The sequence below is a fragment of the Rhinopithecus roxellana genome, chromosome 14, assembly GCF_007565055.1.
Source record: "Rhinopithecus roxellana isolate Shanxi Qingling chromosome 14, ASM756505v1, whole genome shotgun sequence".
Classification (NCBI taxonomy): Eukaryota; Metazoa; Chordata; class Mammalia; order Primates; family Cercopithecidae; genus Rhinopithecus; species Rhinopithecus roxellana.
This window is the reverse complement of record NC_044562.1, coordinates 61,716,028-61,735,319: the sequence shown is the minus strand read 5'-3', so window position 1 is coordinate 61,735,319 and position 19,292 is coordinate 61,716,028. Positions and strand designations below refer to the sequence as shown.

At 47.6% G+C, this 19,292-nt stretch overlaps 1 long non-coding RNA gene across 2 annotated transcripts in view; it reads right to left on the bottom strand.

Annotated features, from left to right (window-relative positions):
* LOC104658030 overlaps nucleotides 1-18,605 on the bottom strand; it is a 57,872-nt gene extending 39,267 nt beyond the window's left edge. The window contains exons 1-2 of one of the 2 annotated variants that reach the window (XR_004053218.1): nucleotides 18,309-18,605; nucleotides 8,464-10,095 (exon numbers count right to left, since the gene is read on the bottom strand). This is a non-coding gene — a long non-coding RNA (uncharacterized LOC104658030). The remainder of the gene's footprint in view (nucleotides 1-8,463; nucleotides 10,096-18,308) is intronic. The other variant, XR_747371.2, reaches the window with a different exon arrangement.
* Nucleotides 18,606-19,292: the final 687 nt, after the last annotated feature.

Genomic DNA, 19,292 nt, shown 5'->3' with positions numbered 1-19,292 from the left:
CAAAGACTATTGACTAAGGTGTGCTCTGTCAGAATTCCACCTGGCTCGTGACCTGGGGACGGTGGGAGGGCTGGCCATCAGAGACTCTTAGACCAGCTCAAGGAAGAATTCCATGAGCCTTCTTTTGTACTTGACATCAGAGTCTGTAGGTCCAAAGCTTTGCTGGCTATCCAGGCCTTCCCTAAAGACTTTCTCTGGCTAAAAGTTCAATGCACTATAGGATATCTCCACTCAATGAGATAGTTTTTTTTTTTTTTTTTTTTGAGATGGAGTCTCGCTCTGTCACCCAGGCTGGAGTGCAGTGGTGCGATCTCAGCTCACTGCAACCTCCGCCTCCCAGGGTCAAGCAAGAACCTGCCTCAGCCCCCGAGCAGGTGGGATTACAGGCACATGCCACCACACCTTGCTAAATTTTTGTATTTTTAGTGGAGACGGGGTTTCACCATATTGGTCAGGCTGGTCTTGAACTCCTGACCTCATGATCTGCCTGCCTCAGCCTCCCAAAGTGCTGGGATTACAGGTGTAAGCTACCGTGCCCAGCCAATATAGTAATTTTTATTTTACAGTTTTTTTTTTAACCTGGAATATTAACGTCTTGCACTCACTCTTCACATTGTCTTCTACTAACCGAAAGTCAAAACCTGAATAAACTATTGTGGTAACAGCCTTTGCATGATCAGGGGTAATAACTCTTTGCTGTCACTATACTGTTTTCTAGCACCTAGGAGGAGCAGGAGGTGGTCTGCTCAATTGCCCCTGAAGTGTCTGGGTTCTGGTTCCAGAACAGACGGCACTGATCACAGGAGGACGCTTCATCACGGGTCAGTCCAGTGGACACTATGACTGCTGGGAGAGAGGGGTTTTAAATATCAAGAATTGAGGTCAATATCAAAAACTGTTGGGTTGAGTTTTCTGAGGTTCACAAAGCTTCTCCCACCCCAAACTTGGGAACAAGAGACCACTCCTTTGTATCAGTTTACTCAGCTGTCATCACCAGATTCCATAGACTGGGTGGCTTACACAACAGACATTGATTTTCTCACAATTTTGGAGGCTAGAAGTCTGAGAGCATGGCATTAGCAGGGCTGGTTTCTCCTGAGGCCTCTCTCCTTGGCTTGTAGATGCCGCCTTCTCCCTGTGGCTTCATATGGCCTTTCCTTTGTGTGTGTTCATGTCCTCATCTCTTCTTATAAGCACACCAGTCATATTAGATCAGGGTGCATCCTAACAACCTCGTTTTAACTTAATTATTCCCGTAAAGACCCTATCCCCAAACACAGCCACCTTCCAATGTATTGAGGGTTAGGACTTCAACATGTGAATTTTGGAGGAAACAGAGTTCAGCCCATAATGATTCCTGAGATCAGAAGAAAACTTCTCCATTACTGGCCACAAAGCTGCATAGGAATATCATATACATATTTACAGAATCCTAACTTGTCCCATAAGCAAGAGAGTCATCAAACCTCACACCAACTCCCAAGACAAATGTGCTAGAAGATCCTGACTAAACTGTCTGGGTAGTCTGGGAGCAGCAGTATTTTATTGCAGGATTCCTGAGATTTTTGGTTCAAACCTGACAGTGCCCCTTGGGAAGGGAAACTCCAGCACACATAGGCCTCTGATGTTAGCCCAGCCCAGTTCCCACAAGCACATCTCCATCTCAGGGGTCTTGGCCCCATGAGGGCCAGGGTGAAGTCTCCTTGTCTCAGTGCCTCCAGGGACGCTGGGTGATGACTTTTCTCTCTGCCTTCCTTGGGGCCAGGTCTGGAAGCCCAATGCCACCTCTAGGCGACGACCTGCAGAGGGGGCTGTGAGTGTCATCTTCCCTGGGTCCAGGGCCACGTTTACATTTTCTTTATATTGCCACAATGCATCTTAATACCCATCTGCATTCTCAGCTAAGGCAAGGCCCGCCCCAGCACACCACCTCACTCTGATGGGCTCCCTGGCCTCTGACCCCTGCACAGCCGGTGTCCTCCTGTGCCTCTGGGACACGCAGCATGGACCTAGGCTGCTCCCCTCTGCGCTCGCCTTCCTGAGCTCCCCCACTTCCAGGGGCCCTGAGCATGCTCTTAGGCTAGTGACATCATTCATGACAGCAGAGTGAGAGTTCAGATTCATTGTCTTTTCTTTCATGCACTTCATCTTTCAGCCATGTCAAGAGCTGGTTTGAAATGCAAGGTATGGTAGGATAAATCTGTTCAGCTATCTCTGGAACAAATAGAAGGAAGTGTGCACTTTGACAGCCACATGTAGGTTCTTTTGATGTCCAGCCCCCTCCTCCCCTTCAGGGTGTGAGGCAGGCACACCCCTATTTGGGACACATCAGTGTATACTGATCTATTAAAACCCAATGGGACTTAACGCGGCTCAGGCAACAAATGCCTCAAGCACCTTGTAGAGTTTGTGCACAGCCTACTGTCGCAGTGGGATTACACCATGGGGCGGATGCCTCTTTCAGAGGAGATGCAGCCAACTCTAGCGGGTGTTTATTCTCAGAAGAGGTCAATAGATGTTATGAAACACTTGCAGCTGGGGGAAGAGATTCCAAAACACGCGGCAAGCAGCACAGCTCTCGCTGCCTGTCGGTATCACGGGGCAGGACGAGGCATTTATCCTTCTGGACAGCATATGTATGATAGAAAATAAAGTCACCCTGTTTGTTCTTAGCACAGTCTGAGCAACACTGCAGAAGATCCTCTGAGAATCGAACTGAGCAGATGGCTCAGGGTAATGCTATTTGACTTCCTCTAGGGCCACCCCAAGAAATTTGATACAACACCGTCAGCTCAGCTTTCTCCACTGTCACCTTATCACAGATTTGAAAAGCAACTTGAAATGCTTTGCCCTATCTTTATTGGACTATAAGCTCTGAAATTATCCATAAAATTGTTCCTATCAAATGCAAGATAGTATGACCTGCAAAAGACCAGTAAAATTTCAGAACTATGTCTTACATTAAAAGTATAAGGTAACTGAGGGTTTTCTGGCTCACTGGATTAACTTTTTTTTGTGGTCACTAAGCATTATAATTTCCAAAATGGATCCATAGCGGAAAAGCAGGGAAATAGAAAAGAATTAAAGATCTGAGCCTGGCAGAGAGACCCAGGAGCAGAAAGGGGTTAGGCCCAGAGGAACCAGAGCAGTATGGCAGGACAAGGGCCTTCAGGAAAGCTCATCACTTCTGCTAGACAAAACTGCCTGGGGGAACTGCCTGGCTGTGACATTGTAGGATAGGTATGCAAGATGATACCATGGGGGGAAACTGGGTGAAGAGTAGCTGGGCTCTCTCTACAGTACTTCTCACATGATGGGAATCTTTCATTATCTCAAAACAAAAGGTTTAAGAAAAACTGCACAGGCAGTGGGTGTACGGTTCATCCCAGTCCCTTCTCTGCCACCTGTACATCTCTTGTGCCGTCTTCAAGTTCTTAGGAAGAAGAGAGGGTTGTTAGAAGTGTAGGAGTGGCTGGACCCCTTCAACCCCTGTGTCTCTGGCTCATCAGTTGGTCATGCTGGTTGGAGAGAACTGTCTTGTAGGGAGGGCTGCTCCTGAGGCCGTGTTTTTGACCTCGCATCCTCCCCTTTCCAAGGTAACCTGCTGTTGAGGACTCGTTGCCAGTGGGCACTAATGCTGTACAAACAACACCCATTCTCACATCTTAAAAAAGGATCACAGAAGTTTGAGATGCAGCCACCTAGATGGGAGACACACTGACACCATGATCCCAGCACTCCCAGAGAAGGATAAGACCCCAAATGTGGCATATTCATATTTCCTGTGGGGATTGTGAAGGGAGATCTTGGAATGTGAAAGCAGCCTGCTGTTCAAGCTCAGCACAGATCCCGATGAGGGTCTGCATGTAGTAGCAACTCAGTAAACATTGCATTTGAATGAATGAATGAACGAATGAATGCTGGATCCCACAAAGCTGCCTTTAAATACACCTCTAAAAAGAGGCTAGAAAGAAAAGTCTTTCACAGTTCAGAGGCCATTGTATCTTACTGCTTCCTCATAACTTGGGGCTTTGTGATCCAACAGAACTTTTAGGTCAATGCTTGCATTCAAGAGGAAGGTGAGTACCACCCCCTTGCTGAGGATACCTTTTCATCATTGGAGGGGTAGTTTCAAGCAGGCCTCCATTCTGGTACCCATTGTCACTAAGGATATCTCAATCTTAATTGCATAAAAAGGAAAACAGCTGTGTTTGCAAGCATCTCCCAAAGTGCAAATGGTCGATTCTAAATAAATACTTTCACAGGTTAAGTTGTGCAGTCTTGGAGCTGTATCTCACCACTAACCCCTCCCAGCAGATCTTGAGGGACCTTGAGGGTCAGGAACAGATAGGCATCCGGCTCTTTCTCTGGGTTTCCTCCAGAGCTGAGGCTGGTCACATGTGATACCTGCTCCCCACTTTTTAGGATAAAATGCTCTCTCCCAGACTGTTAAAAAACAGTTTAAAAACTGTTAAACAAACAAACAAACAAACAAACAAAAACTAGACAGCAGGTGATGATTAACCATCCTTCAAATTTCCATCAACAATTGCTATCACAGGACATCAGGGATACTGGTTAATGCTTGGTCAGGCCCCTGGAGAGATGGCCACCAACTAAAGCAAGGGCAGTGACATAAAGAAATTCAACTCATACTATGACTTGTAAGTAGGGAGAACAATTATTACTAACCTACCCTTCAAGTCACCATTCACTGGTTTGGGGGAAAAATAATTAAATGTTCATTCTTTTTTTTTTTTTTTGAGATGGAGTCTCACTGTGTCACCCAGGCTGCTGGAGCGCAGTGGCCGGATCTCAGCTCACTGCAAGCTCCGCCTCCCGGGTTTACGCCATTCTCCTGCCTCAGCCTCCCGAGTAGCTGGGACTACAGGTGCCCGCCACCTCGCCCGGCTAGTTTTTTGTATTTTTTTGTAGAGACGGGGTTTCACCGTGTTAGCCAGGATGGTCTCGATCTCCTAACCTCGTGATCCGCCCGTCTCGGCCTCCCAAAGTGCTGGGATTACAGGCTTGAGCCCCCGCACCCGGTCTAAATGTTCATTCTATTTTAATGATCAATTCTATCTGATAATTTCAAAAAATGTTTTGTATCTTTATTGGAAAAAATCAAAACACTATTTCTCAGATGCACGCCGTCTCTGCCTGGAGTTTGTTCTAAGATACTCTTCCCATGCATAAGAGGAATGAAGTCGCTTGTGTGGACCTGTGCTTGGAGGGGTGGGGCTGATGGCCCTGAGCTTGGAATTTTTGGTGGCTGTGTTACGGGAAAGGCGGTCTCGATCCAGACCCCAAGAGAGGGTTCTTGGATCTTGCGAAGAAAGAATGCAGGGCGAGTCCATAGAGTAAAGTGGATCTTGCGCAAGAAAGAATTCAGGGCGAGTCCATAGAGAAAAATGAAAGCAAGTTTATAAAGAAAGTAAAGGAATCAAAGAATGGCTACTCCATAGACAGAGCAGCCCCGAGGGCTGCTGGTTGCCCATGTTTATGGTTATTTCTTGATGATATGCTAAACAAGGGGTGGACTATTCATGCCTCCCCTTTTTAGACCATATAGGGTAACTTCCTGTCATTGCCATGGCATTTGTAAACTGTCATGGTGCTGGTGGGAGTGTATCAGTGAGTGGACCAGAGGTCACTCTTATCACCATCTTCGTTTTGGTGGGTTTGGACCGGCTTCTTTACTGCACCCTGTTTTATCAGCAAGGTCTTTATGACCTGTATTCTGTGCTGACCTCCCATCTCATCCTGTGACTTAGAATGCCTTAACCATCTGGAAATGCAGCCTAGTAGGTCTCAGCCTCCTTTACCCAGCCCCTATTCAAGATGGAGTTCCTCTGGTTCACACACTTCTGACGCCTGGACGATGGCCCCTGTCCTTCTGGCTGATGTTCATCTCGATGGCATTTCCAACTGGCATAGGAGGCGTGAATGGCACAGCCTGGTTGGCCAGTGTTGGACAGCACTCTCATGAGGCATCTTGGAGCATTTGGACAGAGCTAGAGCTCGTCTGAGATGCCGATTCCCATTTTAGGATGGGCTCAGGAACAACGCTGGCCTGCAGAACCAGCCCCCGCCTCCTGGGCTGCCTGCGCTGCGTGATAGAAATGTTGTCTTGGAAAAAAGTGATGTGAAAAATGATCCAGTAAGAAAATGGCGGTGTGGGGCATGGTGTGCTGGAGCACTGACTGTAGAGCTGTGGTTCTCACTGTGGTCCCCGGAGCATCACTCAGCATCATCTGGGCATTTGTTAGCAATGCAGATTCTCCGGCCCACCCCAGACCCTCTCAATCAGAAACTCTGAGGGTGGGGCCTTGTGTTAACAAGTCCCACAGAGGATTCTAATGCAGGCTAAAGTGTGGGAACCACAAAGACAGTCAACCTTCCTCGGTAGTAACGAACTGGGAACGTAGGAACTTGTGGTCAGTGACTTCACCTCTGATTTTTTTTTTAGGTTCAGAACCTGTGTTCCATCAGTTTCAGTAACTATGCAGCAATAGGACACGTTTTGATCAAACACTTTTCTGCCCCTGTGCTCTGCTGAACGTCACCGAGGTCAGGAAGTGCGTTGTTAAATGCTCACCCTGTGTCTGTTCAAACGTAACTCCCCCAGGGCCTCAGGCCCCTCCCAGGAAGGAAGATGGGTGACCCCATGGAGCCTGGAGTTCAGAGAGGTGGGGCCAAACGGAAACCTATAAATCCATTTCCAGAAAGTCCAAAGTCCCCATCTGTTTTAAATGAACATACGTTTTTAGTGACAGAAGGCCTCTCCTTGAGCCCAGGGCTGAGAGGGTCAGAAGGAGGAAGGTTTGCTGTGGAAATCTGTGTCCTTCCAAAGCCTGACTGTCAGCATTTGGGCAGCTCCTGAAGGGCATCTGTCCACCCAAAGCAAGGCTGGCCTGCGGGTCAGGGATCTGGAGCTGCTTCCGGAGGGCTCCAGTGCCTTCATTCCTGGGCTGGGCACCCTTCCTGGAGCTGGGACCCCCTCTGGGTGAGTCACCCTCACCCATGTCGGCTGCATGTCCCGAACCACCTCCCCACTCCTTTGGGCCTTCCTATCCCACAGTACCCATTTGTCCTGGTGAAGACAGACTAGGGCTGCCGCTGTGTCTGACCCTGCGTGGTGGAAGGGGCCCACTGCCCTGCAGCGTCAGAAAGTTCTTCTTATCTCTCCAAGGTATTGGTGCTTACCTACAATTCTGTTTGCAAAGAAGAACGTTCTGAAAATCAGTTTCTACGCCCCACCTTTTAGATATTTACGGTGCTTTAGAAATAAGGTGCATCTGGCACTGCTGTGTCGCTGCGGAACCTGACTGGGGGAAGGGTTTAGGAAGGAGGAGATGCTGACACCAGAGTACAAACAGGAGGTGGCTCTGCTGGTGGAAACCCCTGGATGAATGCCATTTTCTTATAGATTGGAGCGGAGTTGCCCACTCTTCCTGCCTGATCCTTCTGACCAAATGTGCACATTTGCAAAATACTGGGCTTGAGTCAGGTGTGTCTTCTGGGGCCTTCTAACGAGTTAACCTAGTACATTCCCCAGGAGCCCACCCTCCCGAATTGGCTCCAGGCTTGGGCAGAGGAGACATACCCTGAGGATTGAATTCAGAGAGTTCATCTTACTGCTCAATTCTCAAGAAACAGAGCCCCCTTCCAGCACCGCAGCCCCTCCAGAGGCCCTGAGCATGCTCTTAGGCTAGCGTGGGTTTGAGCGTGTGTCTGAGCACCAGCTGTGGCTCCTGTAGCTGCGCCTGCCTGCCATACCTGCTTTCCATCTGCCTTGGGCCTCCCGCCCACCCTTCCTGGGTGGGACTACGAGTTGGGGCTTGTTGGGACACTAACTAAAAAGAGGTGCTTGCCTCATGTTAAAGGACACCCCAAGCACCCTCCCTTCATCCCAGCCCCTGTGTGCTCACCACACAGATGGTTGATGTATTAATAGTTCTTCCTCTAAAATGTCCCCCCCTCATGGAAATGCCACCTCCCTAGAAGACAATGCATTTCTAAAGTCCGCCCCTCTGCTTTTCAGAGAATGAGATGCACATTGTGTGGGATGAGACCCTAGGATCACAGAATTATTTATTTCACTAAGCACTGAGCCATTGATTATATTAAAACAAACATATAAGCACACACATTTTTAAAGACAAAAATTGAGACAACTTCAGCTTCTCGCTGGCTGCCCCCCAGCCACTCCTCCAGCTCCTGGGATCACGCACACACATTCACCACCACTGGGGAGAATTTGGTGAAAATTGTCTGAAAGATGCAGGCCGACAGAAACCACAAATGTCAACAGGAACCATCCTCCGTTCTTTACAACTACACTTAGGACGCTAACCACAGACAAGGTCCTCAGGCGTTCTTCCCCACCCCTCACCTTTCTCCCCGTCACTCTCTCCAACTTCGTTCTTTCCTGCCTTGGCTCCTATAGGAATTAATACTTACTAGGTCTCCACAGCCTTGACCCTCCTGGAGTGAAAAGTGAGTTCTGGGCGCCATCTCGATTTTATCAGACAAGAAATCATTTTCAGTATCAGCAGCCTTTCTCTTCAGGAAGGTGAACCAGCTTAACCACAGCTGAGCGTGGGGAGGTGGGAGGTGGACTCACTGTGAGGCTCAACCTCGAAGGGCCAATGGTTGAGCAAAGCTCTGGGCCTGCAAACAGTGGCCTTCAAGAGTTTTCTGGGTGATTCTCAGCCTCTTTCCTGGGCTGTCTCTCTCCAGGCACCTGCTGCTCCAACTTCCTCTTCGGGCCTTTGCACAGCCTTCTCTGCCTGCCTAGTCTCTCTTATGTGTCCTTAAGAGCCAGCTCAGATACTAGTTCAGGCCACCTCCCTTTTTAGTGCAACGAAGCTAATCACTGCTGTAACCAGGTGGTAAGCTCGCACATCTGAATCATCAAAGGGGTGATTAAAGCACAGATTGGTGGGCCACACTCCCAGAGATTCTGATTTTGTAGGTCTTGGGAGACACCTGAGAATTTGTATTTCTAATATGGAGCTCTTGGCTGCAGCTGCTTCTTGGGGACCACCCTTTCAGAACCATTGCTCTAACCTTGGCTACTCAAACTGTGGTCCATGGACCAGCATCATCAGCATCACCTGGGAGCTTGTTTGAAATTCACCATCTCAGACCTAATAGGCCTAATGAATCAGATTCTGCATTTGAACAAGATCCCCAGGGATTCTAGTGCGCATAAAAGATTGCAAAGCACTCCTCCAAACTGAGCTTCTGGAAGACAAACTTTTTCTTTCCTCTGTATTCCCAGCACCTGGCACAGGACTGAGTAGGATGCAAAGGCTGGGGCTGGAGCGGTCATTCTAGCCTGACAGCAAACCCATCCTGGACAGGCCTGCCCACATTGGTGCACATCAGACTGACCACCACACACTCCCAGCAGGTCATTTGGGACTTAGAAGAAAGATCAATCAGCATCTTCGACGACCCACTAGGTTCTGAAATCTCACAAAAGCATACCATCACCTTTACACCCTGGTGACTTAAAATTCAAATTTGAGTTTGCAAAAGGAGAGTTTCCACATGTATGTTCTTACACTCTCTTTCTAGAAGGGGAGACTGACTTCCAAACCCTGGGGCAGCTGCTCCTAGGACCTAATCTGCCAGGCTGCAGCTCCTGGCTGCCTGGGCTCAGACTCAGAACTCCATTTTCTATTTACAACTTTTTCCTCATTTTGTTGTTGTTGCTGCTAAAAGTTCTTAGACTTACAAACCTTCTATCTGCCAAGCCCCAGGGCTGATGATCACAGGACTGCAAGTGTGGCAGTGTGTTTGATGACGGACTGGCTCACCTCCATGCCTGCTCCCAATCATTTAGGACACAGAGCTCTGTGCTCTGGAGCGAGCGTGGGCTGCCATCAGCTAAGCAGATGGATAATGTGGGAGACAGATCAGTACATCTGGCAGAAGAGGCCCAGAATTGGGTGACGATGAACGTTTTCATTTGGGCAGATGTAACAAAATCTCCTCGCTCCCCGCATGGGCTATTCCTTGAGGAAGCAGGCCGTGTCTGAGCAGCGTCTTGCATCAGTCACCACGCAGTTACTTCGCTTCGGTGCCCTCGAGTGAAAAGTGGAGGAGGTCAACTTGATATAAAAGCTGTACAGCTAAGTTTTGCTCAGAAAGTATCTTGTAAAATAAACATATGGATAAGGCCATTTAAAAGAGCCCATTATTATGTGTTAAGATTATTGACGGAGCCCCGAGCAACCAGGAGCCAGGGTAGGGGGCTGAGTCCAGGGACAGAGGCGTTCCTAGGAGGAAGGGGCACAAACCCTGCAACTGTGATTTCAACTCATGCTCACGTTGCAGCTGATCCCCTCCCCTCCCTGATACTGCCTGAAAGCATTCTTTCCTATAACCTGAGTTTCTCGGGGCAGAATGTGTGTGGTGGCACTGAATGGGGGCTGAGCGTTACCAGCCAGGAAGGGGTTTTTGTGTTTCAACATTGAGGTCCTGGAGTTAGCGCTTGCCTCAAAACCCCGTTTCTTTTTTGCCAGCCCACCAGCCCAGGATAGGCTCATGCCGAGCTGACAAAACCCAGGCCTGAGTCGAAAACATCTGCCTCCTGCTCCTTTTCCTTCCCAGCACCACATGGTGGGGCCTTGAGGGGCCTCGGGACTGCCTCAACCACATGTCTATGGGGTCAGATGCATCAGACACCATCGCCACATCTGCCTGCTTATCACCAAGGCTGGCTCCGGGTGAGCCAAGCAGGAGGCTGTAGGCCTGACCTGTTGCGGCTTCCCTTACTTCATCCCTTTGTCCCCCAAAGGATGGGCCATTTGCCAAAGGACAATGGAGGCTTCCCCGGGACCCTCTTTTCTCGACATTTCCCTTCCTTGGGACGCTTCCCTCAGCACTCAGCCAGCAACCCTGGAGGGTGCCAGGCATTTCACAGCAGGACAAGGGTCTTTGGGGGCAACATCTCGGTGCATTGGGGGTGCTGTATCTTTAGAGACTGACCTGGCTTTTCTCACTCTCCCAGCACTTCTCCTGGTTTGGCTTCACCACCAACCTCCCCTGGAGGCCACTGCCTTTCTTCCAAGTTCTGGGGTCACTGAGGAAGCCACTGCCTGTGCACCGCCCCAGTTCAGCCCCTCCTGGTATGAAGGTCATGGCATATCCATCAAGACTGTAACCAGCAGATCCCTGGACTCTGCCCACAGAATTCCCCGAGCCGGGCCCCTCCCTCCGCCTGACCGGGGCAACTCCTCCTCCCAGCCGCATCTGCTCTCAGGTTTCTCTGCTGTCTGCCTCACAGAGCCCCACCCCACATTCATCATGCTCTTTGAATTCAGAATTTCACTGAAATCCCCAAGGTCTTTCCTTACCATACAGCCTTAGTCACTAACTTCACAAATGTCATGAACTTCCCATTCCTCTTTTTCATGATCTCAGACAAATGTTAACATCCAACTTCGCATTCTTACAACACAGCTATTATTTCATTACCATGAGTATTCTTCATGCCACGCTCTGAGGTTTGCTTCTGAATCGATAGAAGATCATAGGTTTGGCCCCTGGTGCCCACCTCGCCACGTCCACCTGGTGTTATTTTCATAGCATCCTTCTTTTCTATTTGGATAATGGGCTGGAAAACCTCAAAGTTGAGAGGTTGTGGCCTTTTCCCAAATCAGAAAGCAAGCTGAGGGTGGTAAAGGAAAAGAACCCTTTTTCTTTTAAACTTGCTTCATGGTTGAGAGGTTGTGTTGTCACATGTGTGTGAGCCTGTGCATGTATGCATCTGAATCTGTGTCTGTTTCCCTTCTGATCTTGGCCATACGGCCACAGTGCCTTGGGATTGATCTGGGAAGGGATAGTGGACTCTGGTTTGGCAAACCTAACGTCCACTCCCAAATCACTTCTCTCTTTCCTGACTCCAAGAGGAGACTGAAAGAGCTAAATGCTCACTCTCCCAGTCTTTTCAGCAAGGGGCAGCCAGGGGATAAATATTTCATAAATATTCATGACTTATTGAATATGTATATTTGGCCACCTGCTTTAGCATAAATTCCTGTCTTATTTTTTCCACCCTCGAAGTGTCTGTTTCCAGCTTCTGGCCGGAGGCTCTGCTTCCCAGCCTATAGAATAGCCACCCTGCAGGATACAACCCTTTATGAGAAATAAAGCTCTCCTTTCCAAATGCATGAACCTTGTCATTCTTCAGCTGATGGTAGGATTTCAGAAACTTTACAACAAAAATTACATAAGGGTCTGTGGGGAGGGAGGGGAGAGACAGAGAGAACGCTGGGAGTGGGGAAGGTGAAACCACCTTTGCAGAATTACGCCAGTGAGAGAAATCTGACATGCCTGACTCCATCTTGCCTCTAGCCTCACCAGCTGGCTGTTTTTGCTCATTCCTGGGTGTGGGCCAAACTAATTTGGGAGAAATTTGGTTTTTAGTTTGAATAATAATAGCCCTTCCCCTAAATTAAACTTATGGTTAGGGTTCTTGGTTTCATTAGTTCTAGGTCTCATTAGTCCTTGTAAAACGAATGAAAGGCCGCCAAGTTTGGAGGATGAGAAGGGTTTGAATTCTAAATAATTACCAGCCATTATTCCAAAGGTCATAAGACTTGCAACTTCCCCAGTTACTCTTGCAGATAACATCACTATTGCAGAACCTACGATTGGCCTTTTGAGATGTCTTTTTAGGTTTTTGCATTTCTGACACCCTGATGGCCCCCACCTGGACTTGCCAACCAATCCTGTGGCCCACACCCAGGAACTGACTCAACACAAGAGGACAACTTCTATTCCCTATGACTTCATCTCCAACCCAACTAATCAGCATGCCTCCTACTCCAGCCCCCTGCCCACCAAACTATCTTTGAAAAATCCCTAGCCTCCAAGTCTTCGTGGAGACTAACTTGAGTAATAACTCCATCTCCCACGTGGGGTGGCCAGGCTAGCCTCACATTGATTAAACTCTTTCTTTACTGCAATGCTGTGATCTTGTTATAGGAGTTATTAAGAAATTATTTTAGGCTGATAGAGAGGAAAAGGGGTCCTTGGAAAGTTTTTGTTTCTTTTAAAGCAGCTCCAGAAACATTTTCTTGTCTAGCAGGAAATCCCTTGGTCTTAGAGCGGGGCTGGCAACTTTTGATATGCAAATACAGGCCATTAGAAACTGGGTACCCCCAAACATGGCGATTCCCACCCCTTCTTCTTGCCCTTGCCCCCACATGTGCCTGACAGCATGGCAGCCCCCTTTTATGCCCACGTGTGTAGAACATCATGGCACCCTGTATTTGCATATTAAAAGGCTAGAGCGGAGGGCTAGTTTTTTCGCGGGCTATGTGAGTGACATGCCTGGTCAAACCAATCCCCTGAGCCCTATGCAAATCAGGCACCACCTCCTCCAGCCTCCTCACATAAGTAGACACATTTCCGCTGCACACAGGGCTTCCTCTCTCGGCTTTGGAGCCCCCCTCCCTCTGTCTCTGTATAGGGGAGCTTCTTCCTTCATTCGTGCCTATTAAACTCTCTGCTCCTTAAAACCACTCCACGTGTGTCCGTGCCGTTTTATCTAATTCACCTTAGATGAAGAAACCTGGTGTTCCTCCACTCATGGGAGCCGTATCAATCTCAGTGAGTAGATTTTCTTTGTACAGCAGGCAGGAAGAACCTGCTGGGTGGTTACAAAGGCACTCCAGGCACAAGGCTGTTTAGAACAGAATTAACATAGAATTCCTGCCTCTTGGTGCAAGGAGTGTCTTGTCTATCCAGCTAAGACTTGTCCAGGCTAAGGTCTCTGTAAGCACTGCCCTGGACCTCAGGACCACCAAAAGATGGGTAGAAAGTTCTAGAACTATCATTACTAACTGAACCATATCAGTCTACAAAACAATATATCATTTGGGGCTCTTTGGCTCTTAGGATGCAGATGACATTGACTTGACCTTCCTTCCCCAACCAGTGAGCTCCCCAAATGATGGGTCATTCGTAGGAGCTCCCAAGCCAAGCCCTGCGTCCATTGAATCAATCCAGTTGAAGAAGCATCTTACGGTCCAGCAGACCCTCTCTCCCTCTCACCAAGTTTAGCCAGAGTGAGACTCTGCCTGTTTCCTTTCTGTCCACCCCACCTCCCTATCCACTAAAAAAAATCCTCAAGGCTGGTGGAGGCAGCACAGATCCTACTGAATATTTAGGAGCCAGAAGGGGGTCTGTGTCAGCATTCCTGGCATGTTAATGTCAGGATTTTCCTTTAGTTAAAAAGCCCTTCAGCTAACTCCAAAGCTTGAGTGTGTGTCTCGGGATCCCCTTCCCGTTCTTCCTCCTCTGCTTTCCCTCTCCTCACTCTCTCTTGACACTAAGTTTCCTATGTATTTCTAATGCAGAGGAAGTAGCTCTCTTTGGGGTTTTGTTGTTGTTCTCCTTTTTATTTTTAGTTTTTAAGTTTTGTGGGTACGTGTATATATTTATGGGGTATGTGAATGTTTTGATACAGCCATGCAGTGTGAAACAAGCACATCATGGAAAATGAGGTATCCATCCCCGCTAGCCTTTATCCTTTGAGTTACAAACCAATGGTGGCTCTCTTTTGTTTCTTTTGTCTTCTGCTAACACACAGTCCCAAAGACAAGGCCAATGGGAATTCTGCCCTCAGCTGTCTATTTCTGCGATATTCACATGTACACATTCACTCATAAATGCCCCAACCTGCATTTAAGAGGGAGGTGATTTCAGATGAACAATGATCTTTTACAATAATTGTGACTAAGGACCGGCCTCTATTCTCTTCTCTTTGTCTTCCAGGCACATTTTCTACTGACTTCCTCTTCCCTGGTTTGCTCAAGTTCACACAGGTGTGTCCTCACCAAGACCTTACAGTCAAGGAGCCTTACCTGTCTTTCTGTGTGAGTTTGATGTGAGACCAGATTACAATCACTAGACACGCTGCGTCCCTGAAGGCCTGGCTGCTGCAGGCCTCCCTCGATTTGGCCAAGAATGACTCCTTCCCTCCTCTAGCACCTCTAGCACCCCCATTTGTGCTATCAGGAGAGGCAGGAGGTGTTGGAGAGACCTCCCCTGCCCACCACACACACCTCCCAGCTTGAGGCTGCCTGAAGACCCTTCAGAAACCCCTGACCTTGTCGCCTCCTGTCCCCTCCTCCTTGTTCTCCATGCTTTGATCAAGTGGAAGTTTCCTCTTCACCACTTCAGGGTCACTTGGTAAAGATGAGTTGGGCAGAAAGGTCGGGGCTGGAGGAAGGGTGTATTTGGAAAGAGGGCTGGGCTGGAGATGAGGAAATGGGGTCCAGAACTGCTGTGCCACACCCCAGCCCAATGACCCAGGTCAAGTCGCCTCACCCACTTGGGCCTCTCTTTCCTCATTTGCCTAATAAACGTTTAAAATCCCTACACTACTCCTAAAGTGTCTACAACATTTAAAAGGTGTTGAAAATGTTAGCAAATTGCCCCTATTAGAAATCTGGGGCTGCTCCTGCGTTTTCCACGACCTCCCTGCTAGAAGGTCCCAGAACTTTCCCTTTTGACTCCAGAGACACCAACTCTGCTGATGTCACAGCTTTCCTCTGACTGCAGGTTAATTTCTGGTGGATGAAATATTCCTGCATCTGCCGTTTTTACTGCAGTAGAGTTGCTCTGTGGTACACAGGCAGGTTATTGTTTTATTCTTTACTTTTGAATCAGTCAAGAGTTTCAAAAGGGATAAAACAGGAAGGTCCCTCAGGGCTGATGTTCAGCACAAACACCCTGTAAGCCTCTGGGTGTGCCTGTCATCAATTCTTGTACAGACATCACAGAGCTACTGCCTTAGTTTGTCGTTTCTGAATAGCTGGAGGAGGGGTGTTTCACAACTGAATAGGAGGGGGTTGCCAGGGAGCTGCCCATCCAAAATCTTCTTGTTTGTACAAGTTTTAGTTGGATACCCAGAATCACAGAAATGACTTCTTTTCGATAATAAAAGAATCTCTAAAAAGATAAGCTGCCATCCCCCAAGAGGCCAAATGAACAACAGTGTGATATGAGCTCTTTTAGGAATGCAAGTCAGTATCCCGTGATCCCTGGGGACAAAGAGAACATGTTTAGGGTTGTTCCTGAGTATGGAAGGAAGCTGGAGAGGTTCCACCTGTCGGAATTGTCATGCATCCTCCTTTATGGATGGACCAGCTGTGAGCTACTGCCTTTCCATCAGCAGATGGTTCAAATGATCCCAGAGATTAGGTCTACAGAAAATATAGGTCACAGCAAAGGAGAAATTCTACGCGAAAGTAGTTAGCACAGCACTCAGCATATGGTAGGGATCCTATAAATATTAATTTTTCGTCACATATAAAAATTCCAATTTGCAGGGTAATCTCAGCTTGTAAAGAAGTGAAAAGTTAGAGGGGTAGATTTGTCTCCAGAGATGGTGACAGCACTCTCTGCCATCATACATGTTCTTTTGTATTACAGCCTCGCTATTTCTCCTTGAGAAGAGCCTATTTCCCCTTCCCTTGAATTCAGGCAGGTCCTGCAACCTTTTTTGACTAATAGAAGTTGGCAGAAGCAGGAGCACCCATGGGCAGGCTTGTGAGTGAAGCCTTCTTGGCCTCCCAGCCCAGCCCAGGCACCAGCTGAATGCAGCCGAGTAAGTAATCCCAGCCAACCTGTGTGAAGCAGAAGAAACATCATTCCAAATTCTAGCCCCAGAAAATCAGGAACAAATGAAATCACGGTTGTTTGAATCCACTACATTTCGAGGTTGATTTTTGTTTTGTTTTGTTTTTGAGATGGAGTTTTGCTCTTGTTACCCAGGCTGGAGTACAATGGCGTGATCTTGGCTCACCACAACCTCAGCCCCCCGGGTTCAAGTAGCTAGGATTACAGGCATGCGCCACCACACCTGGCTAACTTTGTATTTTTTAGTAGAGACGGAGTTTCTCCATGTTGGTCAGACTGGTCTCGAACTCCTGGCCTCAGGTGATCTGCCCGCCTCGGCCTCCTAAAGTACTGGGATTACAGGCATGAGCCACCACATCCAGCCTCGAGGTTGTTTTTTATGCGGCAACAGACAAAGCAAGTTTTCAGAACAAATCTGTTAAATTGATTTTAGCCTAAAACTGCCTCCTTATGTATTGGTGCAAAAGTTGGTGCAAAAGTAATTGTAGTTTCTGCTATTCAAAGTAATGTCACCAGCCAATATTTTAAGATTGGCCTAAGGTTTCTCTGTACATCGTGAACTATAACCTAAATGGAAGTGCAAACAGACTATGACCTACCTGTGTGCCAATCACTGAGTGTTGGCCAATCTCTGGTGGTCAGCTGTTCGGACTGTGTTCAAATAAGACAAATGCTGAGCTATAACCAATCCGGCTGCTTCTGTACTTCACTTCCATTTTCTGTACATCACTTTCCTTTGTTCTGTCTGTAACTCATCTTCCACCACGTGGCTGTGCCGGACTCTCTGAGCCTACTCTGGCTGGGGAGGCTACCTGATTCATGAATCATTCTTTGCTCAATTAAACTCTGTTAAATTTAGGCCGGGCGCTGTGGCTTGTGCCTGTAACCCCAGCACTTTGGGAGGCTGAGGTGGGAGGAACACTTGAGGCCAGGAGTTCGAGACTAGCCTGGCTCACATGGCAAAACCCCGTCTCTACTGAAAATACAAAGTATAAGCCAGACGTGGTGGTGCATGCTTGTAATCCCAGCTACTTGGGAGGCTGGGGCAGGAGAATCCTTGAACTCGGGATGCAGCGGTTGCAGTGAACCAAAATCATGGGGGCCACTGCACTCCAGCCTGGGCAACAAGAGCGAAACTCTGTCTCAAAAATAAAATAAAATAAAATAAAATAAATAAGATAAACTCTGTTAAATTTCATTTGGCTAAGGATTTTATTTTAACAAGAGTTTCAAAATTTAACCTTTCCATAGGATTTTTCTTTCTCTTTCCATCCTCCGCAAATTTTTCATAGAGTCTATGTACTTTCAAAAAAAACGTTTCTCCGGAAACATTGTGAAAGGTTCTGTGAATTCATTTACTTAGCAAGGTTTTGAGAAACATTTTCAACACAAATATTTAAATGTACATATAATTTCCATCCTCAGAGAATTTAACACTAACCATGTAGACTAGACACACATACATTGAGTGCTAATCATCTACAAGGCAGTATATGACTGTAGCTAAGTAATCTCTAAACCCTCTTTTGACCCTAAAATTCCATTAGGCCATGGAACTGAGTATACAAAGATTAAGTTCAGAGAAGACTCTCTGGGGTTTGTGAGTATCAGAAAAACAGAAAATGAAACACACATGAGCTTACCGAAACAGGGCTTTCTTTTTCCAGCGTGAGTTCTTGTGTGGGCAGTCGAGGGCAGTCAGAGATATGGGCTCCTTCTAGCTTTCTCCTGTTCTTGGTATATGGCCTTCGTCACAGGCTCACTGAACGGGTGCTCCACCTCTAGGCAACATGTTTCATTTCCAGGAAGTAAGAACTAACAGGAAAGGACAAAAATCAAAAGGAAATGCAAGCTAAGGGTCCCTTTTCATTAGGAAAACAATAGCTTTTCTAGAAGCTTCACCTTTTAGACTTCTACTTAAATCTTCTTGGCCAGAACCATCTTGTAAGTCTATCCTGAGCTGCAAGAACTCCTGAACACATTCTGAGATACACTGGACTTCTGTCGATAAGGAAAAAGGGAAGAGTGTATATTGGGTGCTTGAAGTAAGGAAGTAGAGAATGCCTTCGGGATAGGCAGTTAGCAGTGGCCCCCACAGTCAGAAGTTTGGCAGGACACAAAGATCTTTAGATAAAATGAAATATGGGAGCATGTGCCAGAAGGAGAGGTGGACCCATCTCTCCTGGATGCATATGCATGGAAGGAGGGTAGAGAGAATGCACATATACGATCACCCCCACCCCACCCAAACTTACACCACACCAGACACATACACACACACACACACACACACACACAGGAAATCACCATTTAATGTTGGACTGCTATTTGAGACTACCTCTGACTTACCTTCTCCAAGGTTTCTTTTCTCCGACTCTATTGGATATGACTTTTTGCTCTACAGAAGCTAAAGAGCTAAAACCACTATTTCCCAGATGTTCTTAGAGCCAAGATTCTGGTTGCAACTGATCTCATGCCAATTAGAGGCACTGTTCAAGACTTGCGTTCAGAACTGAGTTCAGTGGGTGGAGGGCAGCATTCTGGAGGCAGCAGTGACATCTTGGAGCCCTGCTTGATAGGCAGCTTCCTTAACAGCCTACTTTTGCAGCATCATAGTTGGTACTGGA